Source organism: Mauremys reevesii, linkage group 17, assembly GCF_016161935.1.
Source record: "Mauremys reevesii isolate NIE-2019 linkage group 17, ASM1616193v1, whole genome shotgun sequence".
Lineage (NCBI taxonomy): Eukaryota > Metazoa > Chordata > Testudines > Geoemydidae > Mauremys > Mauremys reevesii.
Genome location: NC_052639.1, coordinates 33,192,676 through 33,211,926, shown reverse-complemented (window position 1 = coordinate 33,211,926; position 19,251 = coordinate 33,192,676). Strand labels below are relative to the sequence as shown.

The following is a 19,251-nucleotide window of genomic DNA, read 5'->3' as shown; positions in this document are numbered from 1 at the left end:
ATTCTTGGATCTGAAACTAGAAATATGAACTATAACTCTGAGGTCCTGTTGTAATGATGCAAAGTGTGGGCCATTAGTAGTGGTTTGGACTCTTGAATGCTCCCATTAACCAGGACAACTGACTGGAGATGGCTCTGTCCTGCACCATCTGTGAGTCAGGCCAGGAAGAATGAAGGCTTATGGGGGTCTCACAGGACATGTGACCATGTCACCTGGTACAGGAATCCACCTTAAACCTGGGGCTCTTCCTCAGGAGAGAGACAAAAAATTCCTGCCTTGTGCCAAAGCTGTATAAGGGGGTGGAACTGAACAAACATGGCTGCAGTCATGAGACATCCCCTAGCTACCACGTGAGCTGGAACAAGGGCTGTACCAGGTGAAAAGATTGGGCCCAGACAAAAAATAAGTCTAGTCTTTGCCTCTCAGTCTGTGCATATGGGACCTTTCCCTCCAGTGGTGGAGGATTCTCCCTTTTCATCTACTCTTGTCCCAAGCAGCACAACTGGTGGGAATCTTAAATGTACAGAGGAGTCTTAGGAGCAGAAAGCCCACCCAGACCTTCCATGCAATTGGCACTTGCCCCTCACTGAGCAGGATTGAAACTCCTGCAGGGTCATATCCTCTCTGGGCATGAGCAAAGCAGCAGGGTGAAAGGAACCTAGATATGCTGGGAATTGAACCCAGGACCACATACATGCAAAGCATATGCTCTACCACTGAGCTACATCCCCAGATGGATGATGTGGGCTATAGGTTACACTCAGAGCCCTCCTGTTTCCAGAATATCCAGTGGCCTAAGAGCAGCATGAGGGACACATTCCCGGCTCTGAGGCCAAATCTGCTGTCCTGGAGGCTGCTGGTTCTTGGGGGTCACATTTCAGCAGGGCCAGATTCGATGTGTGGAGCAGAGAGAGTGGGTGCCCTGGACTCAGGGTGCAGAGATACACTCAGCCCTCTCCCCTGCTTTGGGTGGAGGGTGCTGCCACCCCCTGCTGGAAGGTAATGGGAGGGGAGGGGTGCTGTGAGTCGCTCACCGCCTGACTCTGGTGGTAGCAGTGGTGTGGGAAGCTCCAGGTGTTTCTAGGATCTGCTCTTTCCACCTGCCTGTAAAGTCCAGCTTTCCCCAGTACGTTCACTGCGGTGCAATTGGGTCACTGTTTCCATGGCTGCACAGCAAAGAATCACTCCCAGTTTCCCGTCTATCTGCGGCAGGATTAGCCTGTGTCAGTGATTAATGAGGTGGATCTTGTTGTAAATTGTTATTCATTCCCCACCTTGACAATTCACACAGTCAGATTCCCAGCACCTCAGTGATCCTGGTAGCAGGAGTTGGGTCCTGAGACTTTCAGGGTTCTTTCCCCCTCCTCCTGGAGTGAACTGAGCTTTTTCCCCATCCCAGACAATCCATGAAATAACAACAGGGGCATAAAGAAAGAGGGGAGGGAACATCTCACGGCCAGGGCTGGATGTGCCCAGGGCCCCCTGCTTGTCCATTGTTTCCATGGAATTTGGCCCCCTGCTTTGCACAAGGGACAGAGAAGGATCTTGCTGTTCCTGTGTCTGTGCAAGGAAAATTGTTCTTCCCTAGGAAAGAGAGGCGGGAAATGGCCCCATGGTGGGACAATATCCTCAGGATTAAGAGCAAAGGACTCAGGCTGAGAACTGATTTAACCCCACTTATCTATCCGTAGGGGCAGACTGCTGAGCGGGCAGCCGAGCCCTGAGTAGGGGGCGGAGCTAGGCTGAGGAGGGGGCCTATAAAAGCGGCCGCCCAGCCAGGCAGCGGCACAGGAGCCGGCGAACAGGGCTGCTAACAGGGGAGTTTGAGTGGGAGTTAGTTTACAGGGGGAGTCGGAAGGGGCAGGGGGTGCGGTGCTGTGTTCCCCAGGTGAGAAGGCTGATAGAGGCAGAGACAACAGCAGCCATGAGCCAAGCAGCAGGGGATACAATGAGGATGATCGCATGCAGCAGCTGCAGAATGTACATGGTCCTAGTGGGGGCACCGGAACAGAGGTATGTATGCATGAAGTGCTGCCTAATAGAGCTGCTGGAAGAAAAGATCATAGGTCTAGAGATGCAGGTAGAAACCCTGGTAGAGATTAGAAGGGGGCTTGAGCAGCTGATGGAGCAAAGGCAAGCTGTGGCTGAAGGGGAATGCTCAGGGGTACAGGGGGAAGCAGGGGCTAAGGCCTGTGAGGCGGGAATGCTGGATGGGGAACATGGGCAGTGGAAGCATGTGATCGTGAGAAGCAGGCCGAGGAAAAGGAGAGCCAGTGAGGGAGAAATAGAGCTAAGGAACAGGTTTGAAGGTTTGGAGAATGAGGAAGGGGTACAGCAGGTGGTAGCTGATGGTGGGAGACCAAGGAAGAAGAGAATAGCGGCTAGTCCGATAGAAAGAGGGGAGGAGTCGATGGTGACAGCACTGACTTTGGGCCCCGGGAGGATGCAGGATGGCTTAAGGGGGACTACAAGGGAGGATAGGAATGGAAGGAGCTTGCAATCAGGGGGAACGGGGGATAGGTTAGCAGACCGCACTGTCACCAGGCAAAGGCAGGTCTACGTGATTGGGGATGCCATACCGAGAAGGTTGGACAGGCCTGTGACCAGGGCCGATCCGGAGAACAGAAGGGTGTGCTGTCTACCGGGCGCTAAAATACGGGATGTGGACCTGCAGTTGAAAAGGATCCTAAAAGGAGCAGGTAAGAACCCATTGATCATCCTTCATGTAGGAACGAATGACACGGCTAGATTCTCGCTAGAGAGGATCAAGGGAGACTATGCCAGGCTGGGTAAGACGCTCAAGGAAATTGAGGCTCAGGTGATCTTCAGTGGATTTTACCTGTCCCTACGGAAGGGCGACAAAGGGGTGACAGGATTGTGATGATAAATAGTTGGCTCAGGAAGTGGTGCTATAAGGAGGGCTTTGGGACGTATGGGCACTGGGAGGCTTTCGGGGACAGAGAACTCTTCTCACGGGATGGACTCCACCTGAGTAGGGAAGGAAATAGACTTCTAGGAGGGAGGCTGGCTCATCTGATCAAAAGAGCTTTAAACTAGGAATTCAGGGGAGACGGTTGGGAGATGTCCAGGCACTCTCCACGCCAAATTTAAACATTGAGAGGGAGGACAGCATACCCTGCAGCTGGGTGTGTCCCTGCCTGTGCAAAGGTTTGTGTGAGTGCAGGGCCGGGAGCGAGCTGCATCTTCTCCCAGCAGCTGTGTGAGAGGGAGCCCAGGCTGGGGAGACAGAGGGCTCAGCGGTACCCCAGCTCCAAGTTGCACCCCTGGGGGCCTTTAAACATTAGGAACCATCAGAGTTAAGGTGATGTGTACAAACTTTGTGCAGTGCTGTTGTGCATGCGTGTTATGATACAGACTCCCAAGCGTGGCCTTGGGGTGAATTCCCTGCCCCCGACAGCATCAATTTCCTCCAGACCACCAAGGGAAGTGGTGCTTTCTCCATCCATCCCTTGATGAGGTGCCTTTGTGGAGTCTGCTTTGGTCCAAAACTTGCTAGAGTGCCATACAGGAGGCCTGGGCTGTGCAGAGGGGTCAGATGAGATGATCTAAGTGTCTCTTGTGGCCTTAGTCTCCAAATCTCAGCAAAACTGAGTGTGGCACATTGAGAGCCTCTGAGGTTTCCATGTGCTGCCTGCTTGATCCCCAGCACTAACCCTGAGTGCGTGGGGGTGTCACAGGGAGAGCAGCTGAAACATGAAAGGGGCTGGCCAGGGGCAGGACATTAGCCCTGCAGGGCAGGGGTGGGTGAGGCGGTGACATCACAAGGGCCTTGTGCAGCACCTCAGCTGATTGGTGAAAGGAGGTTGGGAGGCGGTGACCTCACAGAGCGTCCATGACAACAGCCAGGTAGGACAGGCTGCAGGGCTGGGGCCATCCCAGAGACCCCCGGGGCTTTGCTGCAGAGAGTCTCCTTCTGTAGGTCTCCCCAGCCTAGGTCCGTGCTGATTAGGCCTCCACTGGATTCTTGTGTACAGTTCTGGGCATCACATTTTTGGAAAGATGCAGAGAAATTGGAGAAAGTCCAGAGAAGAGCAACAAGAATGATGAAAGTCTAGTAACATGACCTATGAGGGAAGATTGAAAGAATTGGATTTGTTAAGTCTGGAGAAGAGAAGACTGAGAGGGGACATTACAGTTTTCAAGTACCTAAAAGGTTGTTACAAGGAGGCGGGAGAAAATTATTCTCCTTAACCTCTCATGATAGGACAAGAATCAAGAGGCTTAAATTACAGCAAGGGAGGTTTAGGTTAGACATTAGGAAAAACTTGCTAAGAGTCAGGGTGGTTAAGCAGTGGAATAAATTACCTAGGGAGGTTGTTGAATCTCCATCCTTGGAGATTTTTAAGAGCAGGTTAGACAAAGCCCTGTCAGAGATGATCTATATAATACTTAGTCTTGCCTTGAGTGCAGGCGACTGGACTCGATGACCTCTTGGGGTCCTTCCAGTCCTATGATTCTATGATCCAAAGGTCTCTACTTGCCTTAATGTCTACAAATCTCTGCAAAACTAAGTATGGGCCATTGAGCAGCCTGTGATGTTTTCATGTGTCGCCTGCTTCGTGTCCAGAAGTAACACTGAGTGAGTGGGGTGGGGGTGTGACACATCAGGAGCAGCTCAAAGATGCAAAGGGGCTGTCCAGGGCGGTGACATCACACTAGCCTTTACAGGAGCTGGGCTGATTGGTCAAAGGAGGTTGGGAAGCGGTGACCTCACAGAGAGTCTATGAGCAGGGGCAGGTAAAGAGGCTGCAGGGTGGGGGAAATGGCTTTGCTGCAGGGAGTCTCCTTCTCAAGGTCTCCCCTTGAGGAGTGAGAGAGAATACAGGGTCACGCCTGTGAGCGCGAGGAGGAGCCTCCTTGGGGTTTTCCCCTTTCCCACTGCTAATTGAGTGAGAAGACAGACGTCCCTGTGGAGCAGAGAAGAGCCTCAGAGAGGTTTCATGTTGTTGTTTCATGTTGTCATAGGTTTCCTTCATATGGACTGCATGACCAAGTGGAATTGATGGCAAAACATTGCCATTATGCAGTAAAACATCTTTAAGACTCGTCTTCGATGAATCAACGAACAGTCTCCACTCATGTGGACTGTGAACGATGTTGAGGGCTGCCATCACACCATGGATGTTGTTGCAGGCTACAAGATGGCCTTCCATGAAGAAGAATGGGACAAGATCCTTAAGACGGTCCCGGAGCAGGCTACATGAGGAAATCAGTCCTTTCGTTGGACTTGCTGGCAGAAGAGCCCAGTGATGGTGCAGCTCCCCGAGCGCCAGTGACAAACGCAGCGCTCCAGCAACTGAGCTCTAGGGCTCGCTGCTGAAAGAAAAGCTTCACGAGTGACAAAGGGAAAAGGAAGGTGCTGGTCTTTAGCCAAGGGCAGGGAGCCCCACCCTCCAACACAGACCATTTCCCTCGTTGTCTGTCTGTGCTTGGACAGGAGCAATAACACGGCCTCCTGCTTTTGCTATTGCAGAGAGTCAGTTCTGACGGTCTCCTCAAACCCAGGGTGCCAAACAGGCCTCAGAGCTGACTGGGTGTAAACAAGAACTACTCAGGTAGACTGTGTCAGCTGGGAATTCAGATGTGCCCCTTTCCTGGAGAGATGGACTGAGCTGTGAGGGGACTGGAAGCGGAGCTCCCAATGTTTAACTTGCACTCGTTCAGCATCTTTCCTGCGAGTGCCGTCACTGTAGGTTAAATCCTCCAGCCCAGGACTCCCACCAGCTGTGGGCCTGACAAGCTTTCCTGGGATTGGATTCTGTAGAACAGGGGTGCAGGGAACCAGCAGGTGCATCTGACTCCTTGGTGAGGTTTTGCATGCAAGATGTGTGTGTGAGTCTTTGTGTGTCGGAAGCAGTGAGTGTGGCACTCTCAGTGAACCGACAGAGGGCGACGGTGGTCAGAGAGAGACAAAGGAAGAATCAAGAGGCACCGATGGGCATAAGGATGATGATTGTGTTGTGTTTCATTCCTTAGATGTGGTGCCACCGCCCGTCCCTTTAGCCTTGTAGTTTACCAAGAGTAAAACTAAATATCTGTTGAGATACAAGGGAGTGTGTGTGTCCATTCCTGCTAGCTGCACAGGGGTTTGATGTTGCTGCTTCAATCCTCTGGCTCTGCCGGGATAAGGAACAATTGAAGCCATCACTGAAGTGAAGGAGGGAGATGATTTTCTGACAGGGAGGGACGGCTCCTCTTAAAGGTGTTTGGCAGGCAGCCTCCTTCCCAGGTCTGTCCCAACAACACCCAGTTGAAAAGGGACCCTCCCCAGCCCTCCTCAGCCCGATGAAAAGGAGCGAGTGAGTGAGCGTGGGGGAGAGCGAGCGACTGAGGGAGATGGATTGAGCGGTCCGGGATCTCTGCGAAGGGGCGGGATGAGGGTGTTCAGTTTTGTTGGGTCAGAAAGTTGGCAACCCCAGATCCAGGGGAAACAACTCAAAGACCCAACGAGTCTGGCCAGGGGCAGGACATCAGCTTTGAGGGGAGGGGTGGGTGTGGCAGTGACATCACAAAGGCCTTTGGCAGGACCGCGGCCTATTGGGCAAAGGTGGTGGGGAGGGGGTGACCTCAGAGAGAGAGAGACCCCGACATCAGCCGGGCAGGACAGAGGTGCAGGGCCAGGTCTGTCTCTGAGACCTCCCGGCTTTGCTGCCGCAAGTCTCCTTCGCGAGGTCTCTCCTCGAGGGCTGAGAGAGAATTCAGATTCAGAGTTGTGAGCATGAGGAGGAAAGACTGTGGAGTTTTCTCCTTTCCTACCATGGATTGTGCTGAAAAGACATTTCACTTTGAGAAGGTAAGAGGCTCAGAGAGGTTTGGAACCTGTTCAGTCTGATCCACCTGGTGCAGGCAGCATTCTAGGCACAGACAGCGCTGGCTTCAGGTGGCAGAATTTGATTTCCTCCCTAGGTTTTGATGGTTGGAATCCCTGGGGACATTGGGGTTTGTCCTTTTTCATTTCTCTTTTCCTCTTTCCTCCCTCCTTTCCCTCTTCTCTTGCTTCTTTTTCCCTTTTCCCAGCTTCCTCCTCTACCGAAGAGGGATGTGTGTGGAGTGCGGCAGGGGAGGGTATTGCTCTCATTGCAGAGGTCCTCACCAAGAGGTGGGGCTGGATCTGAGAGTGATCCCCTGTGATGGTGACCTGGGCCGTCCTTTGGGACATCTGGTGAGACCTCAGCCGCCCGCCCTCAGAGTCTCAGTGCTGATTGGCTGAGCAGGGGGCTATCGTGAGCGAGGAGACCCAGGTCCTTTTGGTCTTTTTACAAATCAGGCAAAGAAGTCACAACCAATCCAATGTACGGGATTAATCTTGCTGCTTCTCTCCATTAATTGTCTCTTAGCAGGTGATGATTTCTCTAATGTTCTAGGTCTTCTAAAATACTTGCTGAATAATTCCACTGAACCACTGTTGGTCTGTAGCTCACTTGAGAGCACTTTCTTCTGATGAGTCAATGTATGAAATTCAAGATCTGAGAGAGAGTTTGAATGTCAGGAGCAGTGTTTCCTCTAATTTGCTATGTCCGTGTGCGGAATGAATTTTGCTGAGTGCACCAATACGGAGGTGAGGTGTGACACCTCACCTGTCTATTGGTGCTCATTCCAAACTTCATTCTGCAGATGGATGGTGTGTGGCAGGGTGAGGCTGAAGTGTTAGGAGTGTGGAGGGGTCTGAGGTAGGGCAGAGGGTGGGGTGAAAGGGCTCTGTCTGGGGGTGCAGTGTGTGGGTGGGGTTGGGGATGAGAGGCTGAGAGCTGGAGTAAAGGGTTGGGGTGCAGGGGTGTGAGGGCTCTGCCAGGGATGCGGGCTCTGGGTTGGGGCTGGGAATGAGGGGTTTGGGATGTTATGCTTCAGTTTTCCCCTTCTAAACTTAAGTCCTGTCTAACCTACAGGACGCTATGGGAATAAGACACCATGCTTTGTGGTGACATGACAAGAGGAGAGGGTGTGAGAACTACAGCAACAGAGATGGCAGTGGGGTTAGTGTCAGATTGTTTCAAATGTTGCATTAGTCTAATGACATTTAACAGCAACACTTAGCTAACACAAAGGAGAAAGGAATTCTTTGCTAAAGATTCAACCTTCCCCTTTGGCCAACTCCACCCCTTCCCTGACTGGAGTGTGCTCACAACACCCCCCCCCCCCTCCAACACACACACACACACACACACACACACACACAGGCCCACAGCTGGGCACCCAGCACAAAGCAAGGGAGGGGGTTGCTTGGCTTACACTGGGCTACAATTTTTCAGAAGTCGTCTGCTTCAGAGATCAAATGTGCTATTTAGAATGTATTTTGATTTGCTCAATTCAAATATGACAATTAAAACAACTGATTGGCTTCTGTTTCTAAGATATTTAAGTTTTTTACATTTTATGTCTATGTATATTGTGTAGATAGCAGAGTTTTAATCATCAATTTTAAACCTAGGTCTTTTTGTGTGTTTATGGTTGCTTTACATGATAATATTTCACCTCTCCTGTTTATGTAACAATTTAAAAATCAGCAAAAGGGTTATCTAGCTAAAATGTATTAGGAAACAAAAGGCAAAAAGCTATTCTGTACATAGTTTAGTCCTATTCAGTGTCTACTCGGCGCTTCTTGGCTTGTCTCTTGTATTCATTAAATGGAGCATCTCTTGTCACTGTCCAGCAATAGTCTGCCAGCATTGATGGGCTCCATTTGCCCTGATAGCGGTTCTCCATTGTTGCAATGTCCTGGTGAAATTGCTCGCCATGCTCGTTGCTCACTGCTCCGCAGTTGGGTGGAAAAAAAATCTAGATGAGAGTGCAAAAAATGTCTCTTTAGTGACATGTTGCAACCAAGGCTTTTGTAAGCCTTGTGGAGGTTTTCCACCAACAACCTGTAGTTGTCTGCCTTGTTGTTTCCGAGAAAATGTATTGCCACTAAGTGGAAGGCTTTCCATGCCGTTTTTCCTTGCCACGCAGTGCATGGTCAAATAAGAAAATAAGAACATAAGAAAGGCCGACCTGGTCAGACCAAAGGTCCATCTATCCCAGTATCTGTCTACCGACAGTGGCCAATGCCAGGTGCTTGGTGGAGATTTTCTAGGTGTTGGTCTCTGTCTGCAGGGTTAGAGCAGATACGGTTGTAGCTCAGTGCTTGGCTGTAGACAATGGATCTTGTGGTGTGTCCGGGATGGAAGCTGGAGGCATGAAGGTAGGCATAGCGGTCGGTAGGTTTTCGGTATAGGGTGGTGTTAATGTGACCATCACTTATTTGCACCGTGGTGTCTAGGAAGTGGACCTCCCGTGTAGATTGGTCCAGGCTGAGGTTGATGGAGGGGTGGAAGCTGTTGAAATCGTGGTGAAAATCTCCACCAAGCATTCTCAAGACTACAGTACCCACACGAGGAAATAAGGAAACAGATCAGCAGAGCCAGACGTGTACCCAGAAGCCTCCTACTGCAAGACAAGCCCAAGAAAGAAACCAACAGGACTCCACTGGCAATCACATACAGTCCCCAGCTCAAACCCTCCAACGCATCATCAGGGATCTACAACCCATCCTGGACAATGATCCCACACTTTCACAGGCCTTGGGTGGCAGGCCAGTCCTCGCCCACAGACAACCTGCCAACCTGAAGCATATTCTCACCAGCAACTGCACACCACACCATAGTAACTCTAGCTCAGGAACCAACCCATGCAACAAACCTCGATGCCAACTCTGCCCACATATCTACACCAGCAACACCATCACAGGACCTAACCAGATCAGCCACACCATCACCGGTTCATTCACCTGCACATCCACCAATGTAATATATGCCATCATATGCCAGCAATGCCCCTCTGCTATGTACATCGGCCAAACTGGACAGTCGCTAAGGAAAAGGATAAATGGACACAAATCAGACATTAGGAATGGCAATATACAACAACCTGTAGGAGAACACTTCAACCTCCCTGGCCACACAATAGCAGATCTTAAGGTGGCCATCCTGCAGCAAAAAAACTTCAGGACCAGACTTCAAAGAGAAACTGCTGAGCTCCAGTTCGTCTGCAAATTTAACACCATCAGCTCAGGATTAAACAAAGACTGTGAATGGCTTGCCAATTACAGAACCAGTTTCTCCTCCCTTGGTTTTCACACCTCAACTGTAACTATGTAACCTTCATCTGATAATCTCAAAGCATCTTACACAGCTGGGTCAGTATTCTTCTCCACATTTTACCAGTGCAGAAACTGAGTCACAGAGAGGGGGGAAGTGACTTGCTCAGAATCACACGGATAGTCAGAAGGACAGCTGGCTACAGAGCCATGGGACCCTGAGTCCCATTCCTTGGTCCTAACTAATAGATAAGTCTGTATCTCTACTTAATTTATAATAGTTTTCAGAAGATAAAACTCTCTGATTCAGCCATTGAAGCTTCTGCTGCTGCCCCATACATGTGAGAAGATGCTCGGTCAAATCCCATTATTGAATTGTGTGGGGATTGCGCCTTTCTCTTCCCCTTTTCCCTGTGATGGAGCAGTATCTTCAGTCTGGAGGCCTGGGAACTGCAGGGAGCAGAGATGTACCTGAAACAGGAACTTTCAACTTTAAAAAAATTTGTAATTAAGTAACTTGAACTTTTTTAAACAAACACCTGCTTCTTTCTGCAGGATCTGCATGCCCTCACAGAATGAGCACCCTACACACAATGTGTGTATGCCATCTCATCCTCATCCCACCCCAGCCTACACACAGCCAAAAATAAACACAAATAGCTTTAGTGTTTTTTTTTTAAATTAAAAAGCAATTTTTCCAAGCTTTAAGAACATAAGAACATAAGAAAGGCCGTACCGGGTCAGACCAAAGGTCCATCTAGCCCAGTATCTGTCTACCGACAGTGGCCAATGCCAGGTGCCCCTGAGGGAGTGAACCTAACAGGCAATGATCAAGTGATCTCTCTCCTGCCATCCATCTCCATCCTCTGACGAACAGAGGCTAGCGACACCATTCTTACCCATCCTGGCTAATAGCCATTTATGGACTTAGCCACCATGAATTTATCCAGTCCCCTTTTAAACATTGTTATAGTCCTAGCCTTCACAACCTCCTCAGGTAAGGAGTTCCACAAGTTGACTGTGCGCTGCGTGAAGAAGAACTTCCTTTTATTTGTTTTAAACCTGCTGCCTATTAATTTCATTTGGTGACCCCTAGTTCTTGTATTATGGGAATAAGTAAATAACTTTTCCTTATCCACTTTCTCAACATCACTCATGATTTTATATACCTCTATCATGTCCCCCCTTAGTCTTCTCTTTTCCAAACTGAAGAGTCCTAGCCTCTTTAATCTTTACTCATATGGAACCCTCTCTAAACCCCTAATCATTTTAGTTGCTCTTTCTGAACCTTTCTAGTGCTAGAATATCTTTTTGAGGTGAGGAGACCACATCTGTACACAGTATTCGAGATGTGGGCGTACCATGGATTTATATAAGGGCAATAATATATTCTCAGTCTTATTCTCTATCCCCTTTTTAATGATTCCTAACATCCTGTTTGCTTTTTTGACCGCCTCTACACACTGCGTGGACATCTTCAGAGAACTATCCACGATAACTCCAAGATCTTTTTGCTGACTCGTTGTAGCTAAATTAGCCCCCATCATGTTGTATGTATAGTTGGGGTTATTTTTTCCAATGTGCATTACTTTACATTTATCCACATTAAATTTCATTTGCCATTTTGTTGCCCAATCAGTTAGTTTTGTGAGATCTTTTTGAAGTTCTTTACAATCTGCTTTGGTCTTAACTATCTTGAGTAGTTTAGTATCATCTGCAAACTTTGCCACCTCACTGTTTACCCCTTTCTCCAGATCATTTATGAATAAATTGAATAGGATTGGTCCTAGGACTGAAACTTGGGGAACACCACTAGTTACCCCTCTCCAGTCTGAGAATTTACCATTAATTCCTACCCTTTGTTCCCTGTCCTTTAACCAGTTCTCAATCCATGAAAGGACCTTTCCTTTTATCCCATGACAGCTTAATTTACGTAAGAACCTTTGGTGAGGGACCTTGTCAAAGGCTTTCTGGAAATCTAAGTACACTATGTCCACCGGATCCCCCTTGTCCACATGTTTGTTGACCCCTTCAAAGAACTCTAATAGATTACTAAGACACGATTTACATTTACAGAAACCATGTTGACTATTGCTCAACAGTTTATGTTTTTCTATGTGTCTGACAATTTTATTCTTTACTATTGTTTCAACTAATTTGCCCGGTACCGACGTTAGACTTACCGGTCTGTAATTGCCGGGATCAACCCTAGAGCCCTTTTTAAATATTGGCGTTACATTAGCTAACTTCCATCATCATCTCGAAGAAGTTCATGAATCTGAGGACCAATAAAGACACCTTCCTTTATCTTAGCTTCACTTAACCTTGGGAATTTTCCACGGAGCTGCTTGTGTTTTGTCAATGGCCTTGACAAAGTTCTTCATCAGCCCCAGCTTGATGTGTAAGGGTGGTAACAAAATCTTCTTTGATGCAACAAGTGGTGGATGCTGAACACTTTCCCTCCCAGGCTCCAATGACTGTCGGAGTGGCAAATCTTTCTTGATGTAGTGGGAATCTGTTGCACGACTATCCCATTCGCAGAGAAAACAGCAGTACTTTGTGTATCCAGTCTGCAGACCAAGCAAGAGAGCAACAACCTTCAAATCGCCACAAAGCTGCCACTGATGTTGGTCATAGTTTATGCACCTCAAAAGTTGTTTCATGTTGTCCTAGGTTTCCTTCATATGGACTGCATGACCAAGTGGAATTGATGGCAAAACATTGCCATTATGCAGTAAAACAGCTTTAAGGCTCGTCTTCGATGAATCAATGAACAGTCTCCACTCATGTGGATTGTGAACGATGTTGAGGGCTGCCATCACACCATGGATGTTGTTGCACGCTACAAGATGGCCTTCCATGAAGAAGATGGGACAAGAGCCTTTGACGGTCACGGAGCATGGAAACCCTAACGTCACCTGCCAGGAGAGTCCACTGCTGTAGTGCGGAGCCCAACAGCTCTGCCTTACTCTTGGGTAGTTCCGAATCCCTGACAAGGTCATTCCGTTCACCTTGTGTTTTGAGGTGTGGTTCAGAGGAGGAGGATGGGAGAAAATGTGGGTCCTGTGACATTGATGGTTCAGGACCAGAAGTTTCGTCCTCTTCCTCTTCCTCGTCTGACTCAAGTGAGAATGATTCTGGTGCATCAGGAAGTGTCAGTCCTTCTCCGTGGGGTACTGGGCATAGAGCTGATGGAATGTTTGGATAATGCAGCGTCCACGTTTTCTTCTTTGTCACACCTTTCCCAACTGGAGGCACCATGTAGAAGTAACATTTGCTGGTATGATCTGTTGGCTCTCTCCACATCATTGGCACTGCAAAAGGCATAGATTTCCTTTGCTGTTCAACCACTGGCGAAGATTTGTTGCACAAGTGTTGCAGCATATGTGTGGGGCCCACCTCTTGTCCTGATCTCCAATTTTGCAGCCAAAAGAAAAGTGATAGGCTTTCTTAGCCATAGTGGTTCTACTGCACTTTGGTGATGCAAAAGTCACTTCACCACAAACATAGCAGAAGTTATCTGCACTGTTCACACAAGTATGAGGCATCTCTGCTCACTTTGGCTAAAGAGAAATGGGTCCCTTTGCAAAATCAAACACTGACAAATAAGAGAGCACGACACTGTCTGATTTCTAGAGCTGATATAGGGCAATTGGTTCAGCTTCATTATGATTGCATCATCCATGACTTCTAGGAATAACATGATGCAATTCATACCATGTATGAGGCAATACCAGCTTCAGATTGCATCCTTCATTGTTTTGCCTAAAAGCAAGTACTGTCCAAACCCATTCATAGATTTATTCATAGATCCAGTCAAAGATGGATTTTAGTCATTACTGGTTAAATTGAGATCCTTCCCTTTATAACTCACTTCTCCGCCATTCCCAAGTCAAGGGTCATAAATACTGACTCAATAGAATATCTTGAAAACTAGAGCCAATCAAGAATTTTAAGCATCATTTTCATTCTGAGTGACCCAGAATTAGTAAAGTTTGACTCCATTTATTTCAGAAGCATTTTGGCTGTAGAGCAGTGTAACAAGCCTCTCCTAGCTGCCTCCTGGTGGGGGGAGGCTGGGGAGCTGGGGACCTGTTTGAGAGGGTCACTAGTAGCAGCGTAGCACAGGAGGTGTCCTATCGGGTTGAGTCATTGCAGATGATGATGTAGTGCAGCAGACCCCGTTTTGCCAACTTGCATTAGGCAGCTTTCCATGTTAAGCGAACTCCCAGTGCCCACAGGTGCAGCAGCCGGCGATTTGTCCTGTGGCTGCCAGGTGGCGCTGCAGCCTCGCACTTTCCCGTTCCCGGGTATGGGAAGGTTTGATAAGGTGAGCTGGCTCCACCCGGCCCCGGGAGATGCCGCCAGTGGGGTCTGCTGTGTAAGGGCTGAAAGAGTCAATTTGACTGGCATTTTATGATCTTTCAATCATGAAGGGAGGAACTGCTTACCCTGACTGAAGCATCTTATCTCATTTCTAAATTAAAGTGTCTCCTCTTGTGTGCGAAGAGACAGTTTAAGGACGCCACAAACGGGAGATGCTTTTGGTTTGGAAAACGAACTATTTTTGCAAAGATTTTTCATCCAAATTGATTTAGGATTAATGGGGTCAAATTCCATGCTGTGCCCTGTGGCTTTAAGGCATTGGAGAACTGCTGAAGAGGTTAAAGGCCGCAGAGCTGGGTAGCTGGGTGGGGCTTCCAAAGTTATTGTGCTCTCTGGGTGAGACTGAGCAGTTGTGGGATTGTGCAAGCTGTGGTGTTTACATGCACATAGAAAATGTAATGAAACTCCATTTTTAAAACCACTCATGTCTGGGAATGGAAGAGAAGCTCTTTGAAATAAGTGTCCCTTCATACTCTTCAAGATCACTAGCTCCAACACTCAGCTGCCTCAGGGAACTCAGTGGTGGTGCATTTGAGGGCGGATCGAGAGGTTTCTGGTTCAAGTCCAGCTGCTCTCTTACATGTCCTCTTTTTTAAGTGATCTATATTTTCATATCCATCTCCTGTATGTTCAGGAGTTCCGCTGAACGGGGACGTGAAATGAATTTCACCATTCAACATTTTCCTGTTAAAATGTAGAAACACTGAGCAAAGCTGTCCATCAGCTGAAATCCGTTCCGGTCCCCTGAGGCGCTAGTTTGTTTTTATTCTTGAAACAAAGATAGACTACGACTGTAGATTTGCAGGTCCTTGTTCTCCACGAGCGATGCCGTGGAGAAGAAGAAGAACCAGTGGCTATCAAGTGGACACTAGGAGTTTAGACTTGCCTTCCAAGGGGAGTAGTGGGGACAAAAGACATATCTGGCTTCAAGACTACACTTAATACATTTATGGAGGGGATGGTATGATGGGATAGGCTAATTTTGGCAATTAATCTGGCAATTGATCTTTGATGATCAGCAGGTAAGTATGCCCAGTGGTCTGGATGGGATGTTAGATGGGTGGGGATGTGAGTTCCTGCAGAGAATTCTCTCGTGGGTGCTGGCTGGTGAGTCTTGCCCACATGCTAAGGGTTTAAGTGATCAGCATCTCTGGGGTCGGGAAGGAATTTTCCTCCAGGGCAGATTGGCAGAGGCCCTGGAGGTTTCTCGCCTTCCTCTGCAGCATGGGGCACTGGTCACTTGCTGGAGGATTCTCTGCAGCTTGAGGTCTTCAAAGCACAATTTGAGGAGTTCAGTAAGTCAGACATAGGTTAGGGGTTTGCTATAGAAGTGGATGGGTGAGATTGTGTGGCCTGTGTTGTGAAGGAGGTGGGACTAGTTGATCATTATGGTCCCTTCTGGCCTTCGAGTCTATGAGCCCATGAGACCATGGGAGGGTGGGGAGGAGCTGTGAGGCCGGCGGGTGTGTGCCGTGCAGGGCATTTGGAGTGTGGGAGCTGCTGGGGGGCCGGTGGGTGCCTGGGCTGCTGCTGCTGCTGCCCCAGCCGGGTCTGTATGGGGAGAGATCTGCATTAGCCCCTTTGTGCCCAGCTCTGGGGGCAGGGAGGGTTCGACTCTTGCGGTGGCTGGAGTCAGCCGCTGAGCCGGAGCCTGCCGGCAAGGGAGAGGGGAAAGAGCTGGGGCTGAGCAGGAAAGTGAGTCTGAATTCAGCTCACTGCCCCAGATCTGCCGCTGAGGCCAAAGCAGAGGGTTCTTTGGTTCAGTTCTTGGGTAACCTGCATTGAGCTGTGCGCCATTGCTTACAATCCCTTCAGCCTATCTTTGCATAGTTAATCAATGTGTGTTCTATTTCCTAAAACTCTTCTTTTTGCTAGATGAGGTTGGGGCACCTGCTCAGACCAGAGACTGGTGCATGATCCTCTCCACTTGGAGGGTGGAGCAGACTGGGTAATAAACAGATCCCGTCAGGCTTTTGGCCAGGGCAAGACTCTGCAGCACCGGGGACCTAGGCTGGGGAGCTGGGGAGAAGCTTCCTAGTCCCTGCAGCTGGGTGTGTCCCTGCCTGTGCAAAGGTTTGTGTGAGTGCAGGGCCGGGAGCGAGCTGCATCTTCTCCCAGCAGCTGTGTGAGAGGGAGCCCAGGCTGGGGAGACAGAGAGCTCACCGGTACCCCAGCTCCAAGATGCACCCTGGGGGTGTTGTGAGCACACTGCAGTCAGGAAGGGGTGGAGTTGGCCAAAGGAAGGTTGAATCTTTAGCAAAGAATTCCTTTCTCCTTTGTGTTAGCTAAGCGTTGCTGTTAAATGTCAGTAGACGAATGCAGCATTTGAAACAATCTGACTCTAAACCCACTGCCATCTCTGTTGCTGTAGTTCTCACACCCTCTCCTCTTGTCATGTCACCACAAAACATGGTGTCTTATTCCCATAGCGTCCTGTAGGTTAGACAGGACTTAAGTTTATAAGGGAAAACTGAAGCATAACATCCCAACCCCTCATTCCCAGCCCCAACCCAGAGCCCGCATCCCTAGCCGGAGCCCTCACACCCCTGCACCCCAACCCTTTACTCCAGCTCTCAGCCTCTCATCCCCAACCCCACCCCCCACACTGCACCCCAGACAGAGCCCTTTCACCCCACCCTCTGCCCTACCTCAGACCCTCCACACTCCTAACACTTCAGCCTCACCCTGCCACACACCATCCATCTGCAGAATGAAGTTTGGAATGAGCACCAATAGACAGGTGAGGTGTCACACCTCACCTCCGTATTGGTGCACTCAGCAAAATTCATTCCGCACACGGACATAGCAAATTAGAGGAAACACTGCTCCTGACATTCAAACTCTCTCTCAGATCTTGAATTTCATACATTGACTCATCAGAAGAAAGTGCTCTCAAGTGAGCTACAGACCAACAGTGGTTCAGTGGAATTATTCAGCAAGTATTTTAGAAGACCTAGAACATTAGAGGAAATCATCACCTGCTAAGAGACAATTAATGGAGAGAAGCAGCAAGATTAATCCAGTACATTGGATTGGTTGTGACTTCTTTGCCTGATTTGAAAAAAGACCAAAAGGACCTGAGTCTCCTCACTCTCAATAGCCCCCTGCTCGGCCAATCACCACTGAGACTCTGAGGGGCGGGCGGCTGAGGGGTCTCACCAGATGTCCCAAAGGACGGCCCAGGTCACCATCACAGGGGATCACTCAGATCCAGCCCCACCTCTTGGTGAGGACCTCTGCAATGAGAGCAATACCCCTCCCCTGCCGCACTCCACACACATCCCTCTTCGGTAGAGGGAGGGAAGCTGGGAAAAGGGAAAAAAGAAGCAAGAGAAGAGGGGAAAGGAGGGAGGAAAGAGGAAAAGAGAAATGAAAAAGGACAAACCCCAATGTCCCCAGGGATTCCAACCATCAAAACCTAGGGAGGAAATCAAATTCTGCCACCTGAAGCCAGCGCTGTCTGTGCCTAGAATGCTGCCTGCGCCAGGTGGATCAGACTGAACAGGTTCCAAACCTCTCTGAGCCTCTTACCTTCTCAAAGGGAAGTTTCTTTTCAGCACAATCCATGGTAGGAAAGGAGAAAACTCCACAGTCTTTCCTCCTCATGCTCACAACTCTGAATCCTAATTCTCTCTCAGCCCTCGAGGAGAGACCTCGCGAAGGAGACTTGCGGCAGCAAAGCCGGGAGGTCTCAGAGACTGGCCTGGCCCTGCACCTCTGTCCTGCCCGGCTGATGTCGGGGTCTCTCTCTGAGGTCACCCTCCCCACCACCTTGCCCAATAGGCCGGTCCTGCAAAAGGCCTTTGTGATGTCACTGCCACACCCACCCTCCTCAAAGCTGATGTCCTGCCCTGGCCAGACTCGTTGGGTCTTTGAGTTGTTTCCTGGATCTGGGGTTGCCAACTTTCTGACCCAACAAAACTGAACACCCTCATCCCGCCCCTTCGCAGAGATCCCGGACCGCTCAATCCATCTCCTCAGTCGCCGCTCTCCCCACGCTCACTCACTCGCTCCTTTTCATCGGGCTGAGGAGGGCTGGGAGGGTCCTTTCAACTGGGTGTTGTCGGGACAGACCTGGGAAGGAGGCTGCCTGCCAAACACCTTTAAGAGGAGCCGTCCCTCCCTGTCAGAAAATCATCTCCCGCCTTCACTTCAGTGATGGCTTCAATTGTTCTTATCTCCGGCAGAGCCGGAGGATTGAAAGCAGCAACATCAAACCCTGTGCAGCTAGCAGGAATGGACACACACACTCCCTTGTATCTCAACAGATATTTAGTTTTACTCTTGGTAAACTACAAGGCTAAAGGGACGGGCGGTGGCACCACATCTAAGGAATGAAACACAACACAATCATCATCCTTATGCCCATCGGTGCCTCTTGATTCTTCCTTTGTCTCTCTCTGACCACCGTCGCCTCTGTCGGTTCACTGAGAGTGCCACACTCACTGCTTCCGACACACAAAGACTCACACACACATCTTGCATGCAAACCTCACCAAGGAGTCAGATGCACCTGCTGGTTCCCTGCACCCTGTTCTACAGAATCCAATCCCAGGGAAAGCTTGTCGGGCCCACAGCTGGTGGGGAGTCCTGGGCTGGAGGATTTAACCTACAGTGACGGCACTCGCAGGAAAGATGCTGAACGAGTGCAAGTTAAACATTGGGAGCTCCGCTCCAGTCCCCTCACAGCTCAGTCCATCTCTCCAGGAAAGGGGCACATCTGAATTCGCAGCTGACACAGTCTACCTGAGTAGTTCTTGTTTACACCCAGT

At 49.4% G+C, this 19,251-nt stretch overlaps 1 non-coding gene across 1 annotated transcript; it reads right to left on the bottom strand.

The window, feature by feature from the left end:
• Positions 1-659: 659 nt before the first annotated feature.
• Positions 660-731, bottom strand: TRNAA-UGC. The gene has a single exon. It is a non-coding gene; the product is annotated as a tRNA-Ala (tRNA).
• Positions 732-19,251: the final 18,520 nt, after the last annotated feature.